Source organism: Manis javanica, chromosome X, assembly GCF_040802235.1.
Source record: "Manis javanica isolate MJ-LG chromosome X, MJ_LKY, whole genome shotgun sequence".
Lineage (NCBI taxonomy): Eukaryota > Metazoa > Chordata > Mammalia > Pholidota > Manidae > Manis > Manis javanica.
This window is the reverse complement of record NC_133174.1, coordinates 91,979,318-92,000,361: the sequence shown is the minus strand read 5'-3', so window position 1 is coordinate 92,000,361 and position 21,044 is coordinate 91,979,318.

The following is a 21,044-nucleotide window of genomic DNA, read 5'->3' as shown; positions in this document are numbered from 1 at the left end:
TTTTCATGTGTGTGTGTGTATGTGTGTGTACATATATATACACATATACTTAAAAATAGTTAACATTTACTTATTACTTGGAGGATGCCAGACACTATGCTAAGTGACTTGCACATATTGTGAGATTAGTACTATTAATTTTTCCCATTTTATGAATGAGAAAACAAAGCAAGGAGTGAAGAAGCTCCATGAGTCCAGGCAGGGCCACCACCTATTGGGGTATTCAGCTTAAACTTGTGTTGTTCCTCAGTTTGCTGCAGCTGCTCCTTTAACTCATTTTTAAAAGAAAAGAATGTTTGAAATCTTGATCTGGGTGATGGTTACATGAGTGTATACACATGTTAAAATTCATCGAGCTGTACACTAAGATTTGTGTATTTTATTGTATGTACTTGAATATACTTTTTAAAATGAAAATTAAAAAATAATAAAATAAGAATGTTTAAAAGACTCTTGATACATATTACTAACATGCTTTCCAGAAAGGAAATTTACCCTCCCATCAGCAATATAGAAGTGTGTGTTCATCACCACATCAGATTTGCACTGAGAATTTCAGTGTGGTTTTCCTCTTCACCGATTTCATTCATTTAACAATTTGTATTTTGTGGATTATTAGTGTATCAGAACATTTTTTCATATATTTGTTGGCCATATGTATATTTTCTGTTTACCTCCTTTTCCCTTTTTTATTCTGAGTTTTGGTGTTTTTTTAAATTTATTCATAAGAGCTCTTTATATCATACCAAAATCAATCATGTTTTAAATATTTCCTCCCAGTTTGTGTGTGCCAATAAATTTGATGGAGCCAAATCTAGCAATAATTTTATGATTATTTTCCATTGTTTTTATGCTGGACAAATTCTTACCAATCTCAAGATTATTTTGCTCATTTTTTCTTAAAGTTGTTTTATGCTTTCACTTTTTTATATTTAATACTGTTGACTAATTCTGTCCTTGGTGGTTTGTGAAGCTTCCTTTATTGTATATCAGGTTCTTATCTTTTTACTAGATCAGTCTCAAGGCTTTCTATTCTGTCCCACTGACTTGTTCGTTGATTCTTGTGACAGTATTATAATGTTTTAAACATTATAATTTATGTGTACATTTTAATATTTTATAAGCCAACTCTCCCATCACTATTACTTTTTTCAAAAATTTCTTTGTCATTCTCCCCTATTTATTCTTTCAGGTGAACTTTATAATCACTTTATCAAGGTAAAATAACTTTGTGCCTTGACTGGATTGAATTAAACATGTACATTTTTTTAAGTTGATATCTTACAAAATATAGATTTCCCATCCAGAATACAATTTATATTTATTAAAAATCTAGTTGCTGAAAGATACACAAATAGCATTGTTTTCTTTGTGTAGAGCCTATGAATTTTTGAAAAAGTTGTTTCTAGGGATTTTATGCTAATTTTTTTGTTATCATAAATGGATTTTTTTTCTCCATTGTATCTTCTAATTGGTTGTTGCTGGATTATAGGAAAATGATGGGTTGGTATTCAGCCACTTGGCTGAGGTCTTTTCTGAACTCTCTTGTTAAATCTATGAGTGCTTCAGTTGAATCCCTTGGGTGGTCTCTGATAGACAACATAATCAGCTGCAAATAGTGATGATTTTGGTCTCTCTTACAATAGTTATACCTCATTTCTTTTTCACATTTTACTGTCAACTTCCGGCCAACTTATAACATTTGCCTGGCCTGGCGCAAGAGTACAACTGGAGGTCCACTTACACATATCAGGAAACCATGAAATGGAACACAAAGAGAAGCAAGAAAGCCAATGCTTGCTACTACTGGAAAACAATCGTTGCTATGGAAGAATCAATTGCTATTGAGAGAGGAAGGACTTGACAAATTAATTTGTCTTTTTTCTTACTAAGCACTTCTCCTGCTCAAATTTTCCCTAAACACCAAAGCAGCGTATGACATCAGCAGCAGCTGACTCAGAAAACTTCCTGTCATTTGGATGTATTTGCCTTTTGTTTCACGTACATAGGGCAAGAGATATGAAGTATTGCCCTTATGTTTGAATGATGTTAATCATGAGAGCAGAGGTGTGGGATTACAGGCACTGGGTGAGCGATCGATCCCAAGTGAACGCAAATGCCCATGTCTTCTTTAATCAATTCACTTTTGCATATTTGTAATACAAGGATCCTCTAAAGCATGGGTCTCTGAACAAAAGCCCCTCTTGCCCAGGACTGAGGATGATATTGGTTACTCAGAACATTATTAAGCATTTTTAAATGGCAGCAGCCTAGCTTCATCTTCAACTCTAGTAAGAATGCTTTTACTTATTTATTTATTTTTAATTTTAATTTTAATTAAAGTATAGCTGACATGCAATATTATATGAGTTTCAAGTGTACAGCACAGTGATTTGACAGTTGTATACATGACAAAATGCTCACACAATAAGTGTAATGACCATTGGTTACCATAGAAAATTATTGACAATATTGACTATATTCCCTATGCTGTATGTTTCATCATGATGAAGTATTTCTTTTATAATTGGAAGTTTGTACCTCTTTATCCCCTTCACCTATTGTGCCCATTCCCCCACCTCTTTCCCCTCTGGCAACCAAATTTGTTCTCTGTATTTCTGAGTCTGCTTCTGTTGTTTGTTCATTTGTTTTGTTCATAGATTCCAGATATAAGTAAAATAATATGGTGTTTGTCTTTCTCTGACTTATTTAACTTAGCATAATGCTTTTAGTTAGTAGACAAGGCTTACCTTGTGTCAAGTGCTGTTCTAACTGCATTAGATACATAACCTCATTCATTCCTTAGAGCAATCCCAAAAAGTAGGAGCAATCATTATTAGACTTTGATTGACTAAGTAACTTGCTCAGTCACATGCCTGTATGTTAATGAGCTGGGATTTGATACTCAGGTAAGCCTAAAACCAAAAGTCCATTTTATTAACTGCTATATAATACAAACTTCTGCTTAATCATTTATCATGATGTAGGCTGTTGGTTTTAGATGGGTATTCTTTATTTTTATTTAGCTCTGGAGGAGAAATAGAACACTGAATTTTTAAACTTGAACTTGAAACTGAACTGAGATCCAGTACCTACTGGTCCTTTTTGTTGTGTCTTAGGGCCTGAGTAATTCTGTTCTTGATCCATCTTGTTCCTGACATCCCACCACTTAGATATCTGTAGTTTTTTGCTTCATCTGTAGAGGTCTCTAAATGGTGACTGCACCATGGGTCACAAATTCACATGCCTTCAGAGAGTGATGAGCTGATATAAATGTGTAAATCCAGTGACATCAGGCCACAGATACCAGTTTTTTTGTACTGTGACCCTGGAATTATCTGGAAATTCTAGGGTAACTGCTAATGAGGTTACAGGTTACGGTACAGATCATCGTACATTCTTTTGGTGGTTCTCAAAGTGTGGTCTGAGCATCCCAAATGGTGTCTTATTTCCTCCAGGTACTTTTTGGGCTAGTCTCTTATAGTATTAATGTTACTTTGTTTCTGGTTTGCTTTTACTTGGTGTGCTATTTCCCCGATTTGTTGTGAGAGAGGTTTGCTGTGACATGTACAAAGCAGATGTCTGCAGAGTTGTCTGCCCTGTCATAATGGTTCTGATTGAAAGACAGTTTGATCCACACTAGAGTGGGTATAGCACCCACACTTCCCATAGGGTCACAGCCTCATAACTTGCCCCACAGACTGAAGTGAGATAGCTTGATTTTATCTCTAGCTACCATCTAGTGTGCTAGATGTATAAGTGCATGCTAGGCATTGTATAATTACAGTGCATTACATGCATCACTCCATTTGATCCTTCAGACAGCCCTGTGAAACAAATACAATTGATTTTATTATTATGCCTATTTTTGCAGGTGGGGAAATTGAAGCTCAGAGAGGTTAGGCCATTTGCCCAAGGTCATCTTCTCATAAGTGTCAGATTAGAAATAGAGTGTGCTCAATATCAGAGACTATTTTTTTGACTATTATTATTTTTTAACCTGGGTTGGCATTAGAATCACTTGGAAATTTGTCTTTACTGCAGATAAGCAGGGCCCATATGCAGAGATTCTGCTTTAAGTGGTCTGGGGTGGGGTCCCAAGCACTGGTATTTTAAAAAAGTTTTCTAAGTGATTCTAATGTGCAGCCATACTAATGAAGGCTGCACTGTGCTTTGTTGCCTCAAAACTCAGTGACCTCAGCTGCATCTCAAGGAGATATGAGGCACATGGTGGAAAAAGACTGAAAAGTGAAAGAGAAACAACGTTATGGCATAGCAAATATTATGTTCAACTTATGTCTCTCTCTGTCTACTGTAGACAACATATGTTCTTTACATGCTAAGTGTGAACAATAAGCTCTGAGGAGAGCTAGCATGGTAATGGCTCTTTCCTCAGCTTCACAAATAGTTATCAATTGAGGCCCTCCACAGCATCAGCTAGAATATATCAGTTATATCGAAATCCCAACTCACAGGAACTACACTCAGCAAATACTACTCTTCAGTTTTGACTCTGAGTTACTTCCAAAAAAGAACCAAGGTGATACTGGCAGGGAAAATGTAAGTTCTGTGACCAGGATTCTCACCTGGCCCTGGTCTGCTTGCCCACTATGCATGTGCAATGCTTGCAGGCACATGCTTACACATGTGTTGAGGGTTTGACTCAATTCCTCTCACATATCACAATGGGCTATCATTGACTATATAAAGAGCTCCACCCAGTGCTCTGGGGCTGTGAGGCAACAGAGACTCCTGGAGCCAGAGACAGAGAAGGGCTGCATGCAGACTGCCACAGAGGCAGTTTAAATTATACAAGTGATTCCAGCACTTGACCTGCCACCTTGAAAATAAAACTTGGTATAAACCCTTTTGCCCCTAACATTCCATTGTTGTTATTCGGTCTCACCCAATACAGAGTATATGTATTTGCCTGCAGGCAATCCTCCTCAGACGTCACTGCAGACCAAAAAAACAATGGAATAAGCTGCCTGCATGGGAGTGGTACTTTAGCAGACTGCCCCTATGGATGAGGTGACACTTAGGAACCCTCCAATAGGCATGTGGTCTTAGGTGGCTTGCCTCCTAGAGGATTGGGCCCTTCCCCAGGCCTGGGGGGAGGTGGAGGTGACACCTGAGGCAGTAGAGGAGGCCCTCTGCAAAACAGGCAATTCCTGAAAGAAACAGAGTCCCATGAGGCAGTGGGAAACATAGGTTGGCTATTCCTTACAGTGTTAAGAAGGACCTCCTGTGAGAAGCACAAGAAGAGGTAAAGATCATGAAGGAAGAAAAAAATTCATTGGTGATTGAGATAGCATTGCTGCGAGGTGCTATGGAGATGGTAAAGGATGTAATGGTAACACAAGAAGAGACAGCACAATAACGCAGGCTGTGAGATGCTGTGGAGGAAGTAAAAGATTTGTTGAAGAATGAGATGGCATTGTTGTGAGGTACTGTGGAAGAGGTAAAGGCCATGAAGAGGAAGGATGTACCTCAGTGAGTAGCATGAGAAGAAGCAGTGTGAGAACGTGAGCTGTGAGGTGCTGTGGAGGAGGTAAAGATTCTTTGCAGAATGAGACAGTGGGAAAGATGGCGGTGTGAGAGGTGAGACAGAGGCTTCCTCCTAAAACCACATATAGTACAAAAATATAATTAATATGACTAATCTTGAAAGTGCAACAGAAAAGAGGGCTGTGCCAAATTGCATACACCTGAAGAAAAGAATAACTTCACAGCACAGGGTAACATACCAAAGCCATAGCCAAGCGGGATCCAAGCCCTTCCCCTACCCCAGCTCACTGGCAGAAGACAAATGGAGTGGGGTGGGAGTGGAAGCCTGGGACTGCTGAACACCTAACTCTGGAGATCTGCTCTGGGAGCACAAACTTACATTTCATGGTGCTTGCATGGTACTCTCGTGATTAGGTGGTTGGAAAGCTAAGACAGGCAGAATTCCTGGAGAGACTGAGATTACAGCAGCTTGTGGAAAGCAGGGATCCATATCCAGCTGCTCTGGGACAAAAGAAAGGCTGGAAGTCTGAGAGACTTCCTAACAGCAAGAGGGCTGCTAAAGGGACAAGGATTGCGCAGAGCTTGCTACTCAGCAGAAAGGATAGGTAGACAAAATTGTCCAGGGACACTCTGCCCAGCAGGTTGGGAACTTTCTCAGTCTTCAGGTGCTCCAGCTCCCTGGATGGTTAGACAGCTTGAAGGACCCCCTCCACGATATGCAGCCTACTGTGCCTTTCTCGCGGCCAGCCCCACCTGGATCGCAAACTGGCAAACCCTAACCTGGCGTTATGCCAGCCAGAGGGAAGCCCCATCTACAGCAACTACAAATGCAAAACACAGAGGTTTATACCTGTGCTCTTGGACCACTGGTTCTGGCAGTGGAGGCAGGCATAGCAGCTAGGAAGCAGGAAACACCACTTTCCTCCCCCGGGCACCAATACCGCTCCCCTACGACCCCCAACATTGCTTCAGGGGCTGAGAAGCTCCAGAGAGTTTAGCTTCTGGGCACTAGAGTGTACCATATACAAATATTAAATGCCAAAGGAACCTGGTTCAAAGTAAAATTATGAATACAACACCTGAGAAAGACTCAAATGAAATCGACCTCATGAATATTCCTGAAATGGATTTCAAAACAAAAACCATTAACATGCTCTTGGAGGTACAGAACATTATTCAAGATGAATTCCAATCAGAGATCCAATCACTGAAGAGCACAATGGAGGGTACTAAAATCAGATTAGATACAGTGGAGGAGATGATAAGTGAAAAAGAAATTAGAGAAGAGGAATACAAAGAAGCAAAGACACAAAGAGAAAAAAGGATTTCTAAGAATGAAAGAATACTGAGAGAACTTTGTGACCAATCCACACAGAACAATAATTGCATTATAGGGATACCAGAAGAAGAAGAGAGAGAGAAAGGGATAGAAAGTGTCTTTGAGGAGGTAATTGCTGAAAACTTTGCTAATCTGGGGAAGGAGATAGTCTCTCAGGCCATGGAGATCCACAGATCTCCCAACACAAGGGACCCAAGGAAGACAACACCAACACATTTAGTAATTAAAATGGCAAAGATGAAGGATAAGGACAGACTATTAAAAGCAGCCAGAGAGACAAATAGGATCACATATGAAGGAAAGCCCATCAGGCTATCATCAGACTTCTCAGCAGAAACCTTACAGGCCAGAAGGGAGTGGCATGATGTGTTTAATGCAATGAAGCAGAAGGGCCTTGAACCAATAATACTTTATCTGGAAAGATTATCATTTAAATTTGAAGGAGAGATTAAACAATTTCCAGATAAGCAAAGGCTGAGAGAATTTACCTCCCACAAACTGTCTCTATAGTCTATTTTGGAGGAACTGCTATAAATGGAAGTGTTCCTAAGGTTTAATAGCCAGAGGTAATAAAACCACAGTAAAGAAAGTAGAACAGTTAATTACTAAGAAATGCAAAATTAAATGAACTATCCCCAAAGTCAATCAAGGGATAGACAAACAGTACACAATATGATACCTAATATATAAAGAATGGGGGAGGAAGAAAAAGGAGGAGAAAAGAAAAAAACCTCTAGATTCTGTTTGTAATAGCATATTAAGTGAGTTAAGTTAGACTCTTAGACAGTAAGGAGGTTAACCTTGAACCTTTGGTAACCATGAATCTAAAGCCTGCAATGGCAATAAGTACATACCTGTCAATAATCACCCTAAATGTAAATGGACTGAATGCACCAATCAAAAGACAGAGTCACTGAGTGGATAAAAAACAAGACCCATCTATATGTGTCTACAAGAGACTCACTTTAAACCCAAAGACATACACACACTAAAAGTGAAGGGATTGAGAAAGATATTCCATGCAACTAATAGGGGGAAAAAAGCAGAAGTTGGAGTACTGTATCAGACAAAATAGACTTCAAAACAAAGAAAGTCACAAGAGATAAAGAAGGACATTACATACTGATTAAGGGGTCAATCCAACAAGAAGATATAACCATTAGAAATATATATGCACCCAACACAGGAGCACCAGCATATGTGAAACAAATACTAACAGAACTAAAGGAGGAAATAGAATGCAATGCATTCATTCTAGGAGACTTCAACACACCATTCACTCCAAAGGACAGATCCACTGGACAGAAAATAAGTAAGGACACAGAGGCACTGAACAACACACTAGAACAGATGGACCTAATAGACATCTATAGAACTCCACACCCAAAAGCAGCAGGATACACATTCTTCTCAAGTGCACTTGGAACATTTTCCAGAATAGACCACATACTAAGCCACAAAAGGAGCCTCAGTAAATTCAAAAAGATTGAAAATGTACCAACCAGTTTCTCAGACCACAAAGGTATGAAACCAGAAAGAAATTACACAAAGAAAATGAAAAATCCCACAAACACATGGAGGCTTCACAACATGCTCCTAAATAATCAATGGATCAATGACCAAATAAAAACACAGATCAAGCAAGATATGGAGACAAATGACAACAGTAATTCAACACTGCAAAATTTGTGGGATGCAGCGAAGACCGTGCCAGGAGGAAAGTATACTGGAATGCTGGCCTACATCAGGAAAAAAGAACAATCCCAGATGAACACTCTGAACTCACAATTACCAAACTAGAAAAAGAACAATGAGGCCCAAAGTCAGTAAAAGGAGGGACATAATAAAGATTAGACCAAAAATAAATAAAATTGAGAAGAATAAAACAATAGGAAGAATAATGAAAGCAAGAGCTGGCTCTTTGAGAAAATAAACAAAACAGACAAACCCCTAGCCAGACTTACCAAGAAAAAAGAGAGTCTACACACATAAACAGAATCAGAAATGAGAAAGGAAAAATCACTACAGACACCACAGAAATACAAAGAATCATTAGAGAATACTATGAAAAATTATATGCTAACGTACTGGATAACCTAGAAGAAATAGACAACTTTCTAGAAAAATACACTCTTCTAAGACTGACCCAGGAGGAAACAGAAAATTTGAACAGACCAATTACCAGCAATGAAATTGAACTGGTAATCAAAAATCTACCTAAGAACAAAACCCCTGGACCACATGGCTTCACCGCTGAATTATATCAAACATTTAGTGAAGACCTTATACCCATTCTCCTTAAAGTTTTCCAAAAAGTAGAAGAAGAGGTAATACTTCCAAACTCATTCTATGAAGCCAGTATCACTTTACCCCCAAAACCAGGCAAAGACACTACAAAAAAAGAAAATTACAGACCAATATCCCTGATGAACATAGATGCAAAAATACTCAACAAAATATTAGCAAACTGAATTCAAAAATACATCAAAAAGATCATCCATCATGATCAAGCAGGATTTATTCCAGGGTTGCAAGGATGGTACAACATTCGAAAATCCATCAACATCATCCACCACCAAAATAGCCATTCTGCCTAAACAAAAAAAAGAAGGCCATCAACAAAAAAGAAGGACAAAAACCACATGATCATCTCCATAGATGCTGAAAAAGCATTTGACAAAATTCAACATCAATTCATAATAAAAACTCTCAAGAAAGTGGGTATAGAGGGCAAGTACCTCAACATAATAAAGGCCATATATGACAAACCCAAAGCCAACATTATACTTAACAGTGAGAAGCTGAAAGCTTTTCCTTTATGAATGGAAACAAGACAAGGATGCCCACTCCTCCCATTTCTATTCAACATAGTAGTGGAGGTTCTAGCCACAGCAATCAGACAACACAAAGAAATATAAGGCACCCAGATTGCCAAGGAAGAACTTAAACTGTCCCTGTTAGCAGATGACATGATATTGTACATAAAACCCCTAAAGAATCCATTCCAAAACTACTAGATCTAATATCTGAATTCAGCAAAGTTGCAGGATACAAAATTAATACACAGAAATTTGTTACATTCCTATACACTAACAATGAACTAGCAGAAAGAGAAATCAGGAAAACAATTCCACTCACAGTTGCATCAAAAAGAATAAAATACCTAGGAATAAACCTAACCAAGGAAGTGAAAGACCTATACTCTGAAAACTACAAGACATTCTTGAGAGAAATTAAAGAAGATACCAATAAATGGAAACATCCTGTGCTCATGGATAGGAAGAATGAATATTGTCAAAATGGCCATCCTGCCTAAAGCAATCTACAGATTCAATGCAATTACTATCATAATACCAACAACATTGTTCAATGAACTAGAGAAAATCTTTCTAAAATTCATATGGAATCACAAAAGACCCCAAATAGCCAAAGCCATCCTGAGAAAGAAGAATCAAGCTGGGGGGATTATGCTCCCCAACTTCAAGCTCTACTACAAAGCCACAGCAATCAAGACAATTTGGTACTGGCACAAAAACAGACCCATAGACCAATGGAACAGACTAGAGAGCCCAGATATAAACCCAACCATATATGGTCAATTAATACACAATAAAGGAGCCATGGGCATACAATGGGGAAATGACCACCTCTTCAACAATTGGTGTTGGCAAAACTGGACAGCTACGTGCAAGAGAATGAAACTGAATTACTGTTTAATCCCATACACAAAAGTAAACTTGAAATGAATCAAAGACCTGAATGTAAGTAATGAGACCATAAAACTCTTAGAAGACAACATAGGCAAAAATCTCCTGAATATAAGCATGAGCAACTTCTTCATGAATGCATCTCCTTGAGCAAGGGAAACAAAAGCAGAAATGAACATATGGGACTATATCAAACTAAAAAGTTTCTACACGGCAAAGAACACCATCAATAGAACAAAGAGGCATCCTACAGTATGGGAGAATATATTTATAAATGACATAACTGACAAGGGGTTAACATCCAAAATATATAAAGAAGTCACATACCTCAACACCCAAAAAGCAATAACCCAATTAAAAAATGGGCAGAGGATATGAAGAGATAATTCTCCAAAGAAGAAATTCAGATGGCCAACAGACACATGAAAAGAAGCTCCACATCACCAATCATCAGGGAAATGTAAATTAAAACCACAATGAGATATCACCTCACACCAGTAAGGATGGCCAGCATCGAAGAGACTAAGAACAACAAATGCTGGTGAGGATGCGGAGCAAGGGGAACCCTCCTACACTGCTGGTGGGAATGTAAGCTAATTCAACCATTGTGGAAAGCAATATGGAGGTTCCTCAAAAAACTAACAATAGAAATACCATTTGACCCAGGAATCCCGCTCCTTGGAATTTACCCACAGAATACAACTTCTCAGACTCAAAAAGAAATATGCACCCCTATGTTTATTGCAGCACTATTTACAGTAGCCAAGATATGGAAGCAACCCAAGTGTCCATCAGATGAATGGATAACGAAGATGCGGTACATACACACAATGGAATACTATTTTGCAATAAGAAAGAAACAAATCCTCTCATTTACAACAACATGGATGGAGCTGGAGGATATTATGCTCAGTGAAATAAACCAGGCTGAGAAAGACAAGTGCCAAATGATTCACCTCATTTGTGGAGTATAACAACAAAGCAAAACTCAACAAACAAAATAGCAGCAGACTAACAGACTCCAAGAAGGGACTAACAGACCCCAAACGGGAGGGGTGTGGGAGAGCAGGTTGGGAGGGAGGGAGATGGTATTATGTTTAGTACATATGGTGTGGTGGGTCATGGGGAAAACAATGTAGCACAGAGAAGGCAAATAGTGAATCTGTGACATCTTACTACACTGATGGACAGTAACTGCATTGGGGTATGGGTGGGGACTTGATAATATGGGTAAATGTAGTAACCACATTGTTTCTTCATGTGAAACCTTCATAAGAGTGTGTATCAATAATACTGTAATAAAAAATTAAAAAAAAGAATGAGACAGTGGCACTGTTTGTGCTGTGGAAGAAGCAAAGGCCACGAAGAAGAATGACATCCTCCTGCAAGAAGCACAAGATGAGGCAGCACAAGAATGCCAGCTGTGCAGTATTAAGTGGAAGGTAAGAGAGCTATTGAAGACTGAGATAGTGTCACTGCAAGGCACTGTGGCAAAGGTAAAGGATGTAAGAGAGGAGGTGCTCTGTGGAACAAGAAAGCAGCCATTAGCCCTGGAAATGGTAGAGGAGCCAGGGGAGAACAAAGAGGTAGATGTGGTGCTGGAGACACCAACCCCTCCTCTATTGAATCTTGCCCATAGTCAAGAAAATAAAGATGCAACAACCATGGGTTCCTCCAGGAGAGGTGAAGCCCCCTCCCCAGTTCTATGCTCCACCCCTATACACAGGTGGAGCCTGTGGATTTGGGCTCCCGGTTTCAGCAGAAACCCTTGGAGTCCAGATTAGCCTGGCCCCTGTGTCATTGGGATGTGGGATGATTTTGGATCAGAGATGGGAAAACTGGCTTCCCTGATAACTCATCCTGCTTTGTGGCAGTGACTGTAGAATACGCACCAGACCCCAGGGAATCATACACTTCTCTGAGCGGGGAATGGCCACACTTAGCACTGTATGGCACAATCAGGGTGACTTAACATCCTCCTCCACTAGATAACAGACGTATGTTGAGCTCCAACAGGTGATACAGGAGGTGGACATAAAAATGCCATTTATAACCCAGCAAATTATGATCCAGACAAGGAACTGTTTATAGCAAGGATGAGGGATACAGTCCTGAAAATTGCTCCCTTGTCCCTCTTTGTGCCTTAGTGGCCATTCTTGCCCCTCACTTAGGGTAGCTCATAAATGTGGTTACATGTACTGTGGCAGAGTTGGGGAAGGCTGAAGTGATGTGGGCACAGAACAGAGTGTGGTCTGCTACTGAGAGGAAGGACTTAAAGGGTCCAATGAACATCATGAGGACTCAGATGTGGATTGATTTACCAGGGGCAGGACTAGACAGAGAAATTGGATGGGAAGTTAAATAGAATCTTACTGGAGCTGTGGCAAGAATTGAAGCCAGAGCAGCAGTTTTGGCCACTGAGGATCAAGAAGCATTGGCCAGAGACAGAGCCACAAGCTTGGCCTACATGCTTGCAAGACTTCCTGCTGGAGAGTGAGCTCACCTTGCCTTAACCCACACAGGAAGGCAATTGAGGGATATGGTTTGACTGAGGGGAGGGTCAAGGCACCCATTTAGAAGTATGAGGTGGGGACTGGAGGCTACATGTTGAAATATAAATTCATTGGTCCCCAGTGAATGTACAACGTGTCCTGGCTCTGGTAGACACAGGAGCTGAATGCTCACTGATTTGTGGCAACTCTGAGCAGTTTCCCAGGACTCCCACTATTATTGATAAACATGGGGGTAAGGCTATCAGAGTGAAACATGCCAAAATCCCACTGTGAATAGGACATCTACCCCAAAAGAAGTATGCTGTGCATATTTTTCCCATCCCTGAATATATCTTGGGGATAGATATCCTGCAAAGCCAGTGGTTGTAGACCATTGCAGGTGAGTTCAGACTGAGAATACATTTGGTAAAGGCGGTTCTGAGAGGACATGCTAAGCATCTGCCCATACCTTTGCCTGTGCCTCAGTGGGTGACTAATACCAAGCAAGACAAACTGCCTGGAGGGCATAAAGAAATTGGAGAAACCCTGCATGCACTGAAAAAGGTGGGTATTATAAAGCCCACCCATAGCCCTTTTAATTCCCTGGTGTGCCAGTAAAGAAGCTGGACTTTACCTGGCATATGACAGTGGATTACAGAGAAATGAATAAAGTCACATCCCCTCTGCATGCTGCCATCACCTCTATTGCAGGCCTCATGGACATCTTCAGTCATAAACTAGGGATATATTATTATGTTGTAGATCTTGCTAATGCCTTCTTTCCCATTGACATAGAACAGGAAAGTCAGGAACGGTTTTCTTTCATGTGGGAAGGACACCAACAGACTTTCACTGTCCTTCCAAGGGGTACCTCCGCAGTCCCACCATCTGTCACAGACTTGTAGCTTCGGACTGGGCAGCCCGGGAGAAACCACCAACAATATGGCTGTACCATTATATTGATGATATCGTACTACTTATGGTTCTTTTACAGACCTAGGAGGTACAGCATCTAGACTGCTGTAATCTCTACAGGAGAAAGGACAGGTTGTGAACAACACCAAGGTTCAGGAACTTGGTTTGTCAGTCACATTCTTGGGTCAGGTAAGACCAAAGTTATCCCAGAAGCAGTCATAGATAAAGTCCAGGCCTTTCCTATCCCACAACTGTGGCATTATTACAAGAGTTTTGGTTCTTTTAGGCTATTGGAGAGTGTTTATCCCACACTTGGCACAAATTCTGAAGCCCTTATACTGTTTGGTATGAAAGGGTGTCAGGTGGGACTGGGATGAGACATGTGCATTTGCCTTTGCCGCTGCAAAACGGGCAGTTAAGGCCATGCAGGCCATAAGTGTGATAGACCCAACAAGGCCCTGTGAGTTGGATGTCCATGTGACTGAAGACAGTTATGGCTGGGGTCTCTGGCAGTGGCTTGAATGAACTTGCCAACCTATTGGTTTGTGGTAGCAACTCTGGAAAGGAGTAGAAATATGGTACAGCTTAATAGAGAAACAATTGGCTGCTATGTACCATGACTTGCTGGCTATGGAACCCATCACCAGAATGGCCTTGTTAAAGGTAGTAACTATCTATCCAATTATGGGGTGGGTACGAGACTGGACTCAAAAGCAGCAGAGTGGCATGGCACAGATGTCTACACTGGCCAAGAGGGGTGCATACCTACAGCAGCATAGCGCCCTCTCTACTAGCCACTTTAGTGAAGAATTTCAATGCTTATTGGGGCCAGTGTCATATACCAGTGAAAGGTAGGAAGAATTTACTTTAGAGCCATTAGAAGCAGAGAACCCTTATTGGGATAGAAGCTGCTTGGTGCACAGATGGTTCCAGCCATGGCCAGCCCCAAAATGGAGGGCTGTGGCTTTCCATCCTAAGACTGAGACAATATGCATGGAGGATAGAGAGGGGAAGTGCAGTCAATGGGCTGAGTAGCAGGCAGTGTGGCTTGTGATTATCCATAAGCCCTCCCCTGTAGTTATCTGTAAAGCTGGGCTGTCTATCAAGGCTTTACTCTGTGGCTATCAACATGCCACCATGCCAACTGGTTGGTTGTCATCAACCATTTTAAGAGCAAGAGTTATGGCAAGACTTATGGGCCTCTGATCATGCTAAAACAGTTACAATACATCATGTGATTGGCCATTTGCCACTGGCATCCCAGGAAATGATGAAGCAGAGGAATTAGCCCAGGGGAGAAGACAATGTGGGCTGTAGCCCATCTGTGGGGCCTGCCTTTGACATTTGAACAAGTCAGCAGAGCCTGACAGGAGTGCACTGTATGCTCAAAAAGGTACTTACACTGAGTCCCACAGAAACATGGGACAATAGTTAAGGGGCTGATGCCCCTTGTCAGGTGGCATGTAGACCATATTGGGCTTCTGCCCACATCAAAGGGGTACTGATATGTCATGAGTGATGTGGACACAGCTAGTGAACTTCTGGTTGCTTTTCTGCATCTTGTGTGGACCAGCAAATGACCAAAAAGAGGCCTAGAGTGTCTCTTTGTAGCCTATGACTAGCCATAGGTAATTGAGAGTGATCAAGGCACCCATTTTACTGGACATGCACTATAATAATGGGTGCTACAATTAGAGATAAAGCAGAAGTTTCATGTACCATATAATCATATTGGGGCAGGCATGATAGAGATGTACAATGGTTTGTTAAAATCTGGCCTGAAGTCAGACACCAATAGTCTACAGTGATGGTCAGTCTGCTTATGGATAGTGCTACAGTGTTTGAATGAAAAACTCTGGAAAGGGGCATTGAGTCCCATAGACATGCTAACACACATTGCTGCTTCCCCTATACAACTGCAATTACAAACCAAGGAGGAATCATTGAAGCCAGGGTTTGGCCATCAGAATAATATTTTGCTACCAGCACCCACTGCAATAAACCCCAGAGGCTACATTCAGTGAACATGGCCTTGGACATTTCAGCACATGGACCAGCAATGGCTGGCCCTCCTGGTACCTTGGGGGAAAGACCTGGAGGCTGGCCTCCTGTGTATTCCTGGAGTAATAGCAGAGTGGCCCCCAAAGGTCATGATGATAGTGTACCCTAAGTGGCTGGAAGGTATGAGCATCTTATAGCGAAGTTTTGTTTTATCTTTATGGGCAGTGCATGTGCCTCTCGTAGCACTATACATAGACCTCTCAGTAACCCCCACAGGGAGAGGGGTAAATGTATGGTATAGTAGACCTGGATCAGACCCCCTTCCTGCCACGGTCCTATCACAGGACTACTCTCTTGAATGCATCCTACCTGACGGACAAGATTTGCCTTTGTTGGTGTCATTAAAACATGTTTCTTTTTCACCCTTAAGGTTAATCTCCTCTACTGTTTGTGAAGATTAGGTACACAGCCTAGCAAAAACTGCTGCTTTCTGGGTGTGCACAGAAAGTGCAAGTCATGAACTCATCTGAGTAGAACTGGTTTGAACACAGCTGGAATGACCAATCAATCTCCTCAGGCTTGCGGATGACTGTTATTATCATAATTTCTGTTGTTATTTGTATATTGTTGCAGCCTTTACAGAGTTTGATTACAATGTTCCAGCTTTCTTGCACAGGGGCCATGGTGGAAGATTGAGGGAGTGGAGTGTCTTGCCAATGGGTTTCAGCCCCGGGCAAGTTCGCTATGGATTCAATGTGACCAAAGAAATTGACAGCAAAACGTTCTTTGGGGTGAAAGGGTTTATTATCTGGCTTGTTCTCCTGGTGGTAGGTGGAGCTCTAGTGTCTTTGCCTCCACCCAGAGCACTGGGCCAAGCTCCCTATACAGTGCAATAATAGCTTATTGCCTAAAGGTGTGGAAGCGGTAGCCTAGCAACAGGCCAGTTACACCATCAGGTGGTTTAAGTTCAGTGAGGATCCTGGCTATAGGAACCCCAACTTCCCCACAGTAGATTGTGAGGCAAGAATCCTGGAGGGGTGGAGTGTAGGGAAAATGGAAATTCCATGGCCAGGATACTCACCTGGCCCTGGTCTGCTTGCCCAGTGCGCATGTGCAACGGTCGCAGTTGCATGCTTGCATACATATTGTCAATGGGTTATCATTGACTCTATAAAGGGTTCTGCACAGTGCTCTCAGACTGTGAGGCAGTGGAGAGGGCTGAGGCAGAGACAGAGGTGGGCTTGCTGCATGCAGACTGTCCCAGAAGCAGACGTGATACCAGTATTTGGTCTGCAACCATGAGACTAAAGCTTTGTATAAACCCCTAACATTCCAGTGTGAACTTGTCTAGGGGCAATGCCCCTCAGGTGAGACAATACTCTACATGAACAGCTTTTTGCAGTTATCAGGACCAAGTTAGAAACTGAGCCTCACCCAGAATATGTCCAGCTCTTTCCAGAAATATTGTGTTCCGTGAATGCAGCTTATGAACTCTGTTCTCTCCCAGGGTGGAGTCTCTAGCTTGTCATCTGCTCTTCCCAGGGAGACAGAGGCAATGTCTGGAACTCACAGATAGGAACATCCCCAGGGTTCCTGTGTGCTGAGCCATGAGGAGAGCTCAAACCTTCCGTGCTTCAGTGCTTCTGCCCTTCACCAGATCCTCTGCATCAGCATCACCTGGGAACTTGTTAGAAATACAGTTCTCTGGCTCTGCCCCAGACCTACTGAATCAGAAAGTCTGGAGATGGGACCCAAAAATCTGTGTTTTAAGCAGTGCTCCAGGGAATTTTGATGCACACAAGAATTTGAGAGCTGTTGGTGTCTTGCCAATGGGTTTCAGCCCTGGGCAAGTTCGCTATGGATTCAATGTGATCAAAGAAATTGACAGCAAAACGTTCTTTGGGGTAAAAGGGTTTATCACCCCACTTGTTCTCCCATGGTGGGTCAAGCACTAGCGTTTCTACCTCCACCCATAGCACTGGGCCAAGCTCTCTATACAGTGCAATAACAGCTTATTGCCTAAAGGTGTGGAAGCAGTAGACTAGCAACAGGCCAGTTACATCATCAGGTGGTTTAAGTTCAGTGAGGATCCTGGCCATAGGAACCACAACTTCCCCACAGCTGGTTAAAAGTTAAATGATTACAAGTGGAGATGTGGGCATCAGAGAGCTGAATTCAAGTTCTAGTTCCACCACTTACTGTTGTGACCCTCAGCAAGTTATTGATCCCTCTCTAAGTTTCAGTTATGTCCTCTGTAAAATCCAACTACCAATTTTCTTATCTATAAAATAGGTACCTACATGGGATAATGCACATAGGGCACTGAGCACAGTGTGAGGCACCGAGTAATGATTCAGGAAATGTTGGATACTTATTGTGATTATTATAAGAGCTGTTCTGAATAATCCCTTTCATTTCCAACATCATTGGGTTCCTTTAGAAAGGATCCTAATTTTAAGACCAGCAACCAAATAGCATATCTTAAACAACTTAAAGGAAATGGGGCAGAACACACTTCATTTACCAGTTTTTTTTCCCCAGAATCATGGCATACAAATGGGGGATACATTAAAAGCAATCTAGTCCTACTATTCCATTCAACACAATAATGGCCCTTCAAAGAAATCCAGGTGCACAGCATCAGTAAAGAAAGTAGAGATATTAAGGGTTAGCTGAGGATGGTGATTTGGAGAGGACTGAAATTATAGTCTCTAGGTAGTTGTAGAATTTCTGCCCTTGGGGCTTGAGTTCCAGGCATGAAACCAAGGTTCATGTACTGATTGCCTTCCAATGTGGAGCAGGGCATGGGATAAGTGTCCTCATGTTAGTTCTCCACATCTAGCTCTGAGGAATGAGCCAGTGTTGGGATGCTATTAACATTGAATTGCAAATTTCAACACTCTAAAAAGCAAAGGGTTGGGACCTTATTAAGTGAGAAAATGGATATAAGCACCAGCCAAATACATGTGAGGTACTAAGTATCTGTGTTACCTTAGAAACCAGAACATAAAGGTACCTAGGTAGTTTGGTGACAGTTTCCAGGGTAATCTTCCCCCATACAACATAAGAGCTTTCCTGTTATGTTAACTCTTTCTCTACATGCCCACTGGACTGTCACTTGGTGTTCCACTACCATCTCCTTCTCCCCAAAGAGTCCCTTTCTTATTTCCCTGTTTTGTAAATAGCAGTACCATTCTCCTAGGTACTGTCATTAAAAACTCTTGATGGGTATCACTGAACTGAAGGGCCCCAAAAGTAATATTTATCTCCAAACCTAAGAGACATAATTTAGAAAAAAATTAGACACATAAATCAGGAAAGGATAAACTCTTCACTTGAAGAACTTAAAAACAAAGCTCACAGTGGATGAAACTAGCCATCTGTGACTATTCCTCGACGTGACTCCTTGTAAATATAATTTGTAGATATACTACAAATGAGATTAAGATGCTTTCTAACATCTCACCTGGGAGCTCCCAACTTAGAATGTAATTCATGTATGATGAGCTGTTACCTTGGCAACTGTGACATGTGATGAGGATAGGAGGCAGGTAATATTGTAATGACAGAAGATTCTGGTAACTAGTTAGAGATGGTGGGAAAAACAACATTGGAGAGTCAGTTTTTGTTCAATACTGTTTAAGTAACAGGAATACTGATCTGGTAGACAGGTTACAAATAACAAGTGGAAGAGCTCCCTCAAAACCAGTTAACTCTGTATGTTCAAATTACAAGTGTCCTGATTGCTGGTTTGGTTTCTCAGGTACATTAATAGCTCATAGGTATAACCCTAGATAGGAGATAAGAATATTTCGGTCCCTGGAAACTATATCCTCACAGGAGTTTGGCTTTTAAACCAGTCTCCTGTAAATCTGCTTAATGTAAGTTAGTTCCTCAGAGTCTAAATCATATCTGTGGGAACTGGAAGTCTACTTCTCAGTTTCACAGTCTGGACTATGGGGACTTCACCAAAATTCATCAATTCACTTTTTTCTCTGATTTATTTTTATTATAAATGTAATGCCTGTCCATTCTAGAAGAATTGGAAAGTACAGAAATGGAAAAGAAGCCAACAAATTAACACCCCCAAGCCCAGAATCAAGAGGCAACCACTCTAAACAGCATATTGCCTCCCAATGCATTTTTTCTTTACATACTTAATGCACAATTGTTTATCCTGACTTTTTCACTTGAGATTGCCTTTTACACATATTTCCATGTCATTACAAACTTTTCAAAGACACAATTTTAAGTTAAATTTTTATTGAAGTATAAATAACATGCATACAGAAAAGTACACATATCAAAAGAATACAGTGTGATAGATTTTCCCCAAATGAGCAGCACCCAGGTGAAGAAATAGAATATTATTAGCACCTCAGAAGCCCCTTTATGCCCCTCTGCCAGCCACTCTACACACCCTAAAGGTAATGCCATCCTGACTTCTAACATCATACCATGTGTGTAATTTTTAGTGGCTCTGCAATATTGTATGCACAGACCATACTTTATGTAACTGTTCCTTATTTTTCTAATGTTGGACCTTGAAGATGCATTTTTATTGTTTATTCTTGAGAACCTTTGGACATATCGTTGCTCACATATCTACTTCTTTAAAAGAGATTCCTGGAAGTGGAATTTCTAAGGCAAATGGTATGAAGTTTTTAAAGGCTCTTGTTTCTAATTGCTTTCCAGGAAGGCTGTATCAATTTACAATCCTGCCAACAATGTGTGAGAGCATCTGCTTCACTGTCCATGGTGTACTTGAAGGAATATCAGTTAACTTTTAATCTTCACCAGTTTGATAGGCAAAATAATATTCTCCACTTGATATACTTTGCATGTTCTGTCATTACTAGTGAGGTAGAAGAAAGCAATTTTTGAGCAATTATATCCCTTTTCCTGTGCATTAGCTCTCCTTGCCTTTGCCAAGGTCTCTACTAGGATCATTGTGCTTTTCTTACAAATTTACATAAGCTCTTTCTGCAATAAAGATAATGACCCTTGCCATTCTTGCATATCTCTTCTGTTTGTTGTTTATGATTTAATTTAATTATAATTGTGTCATGTAGAAGTTCTCAA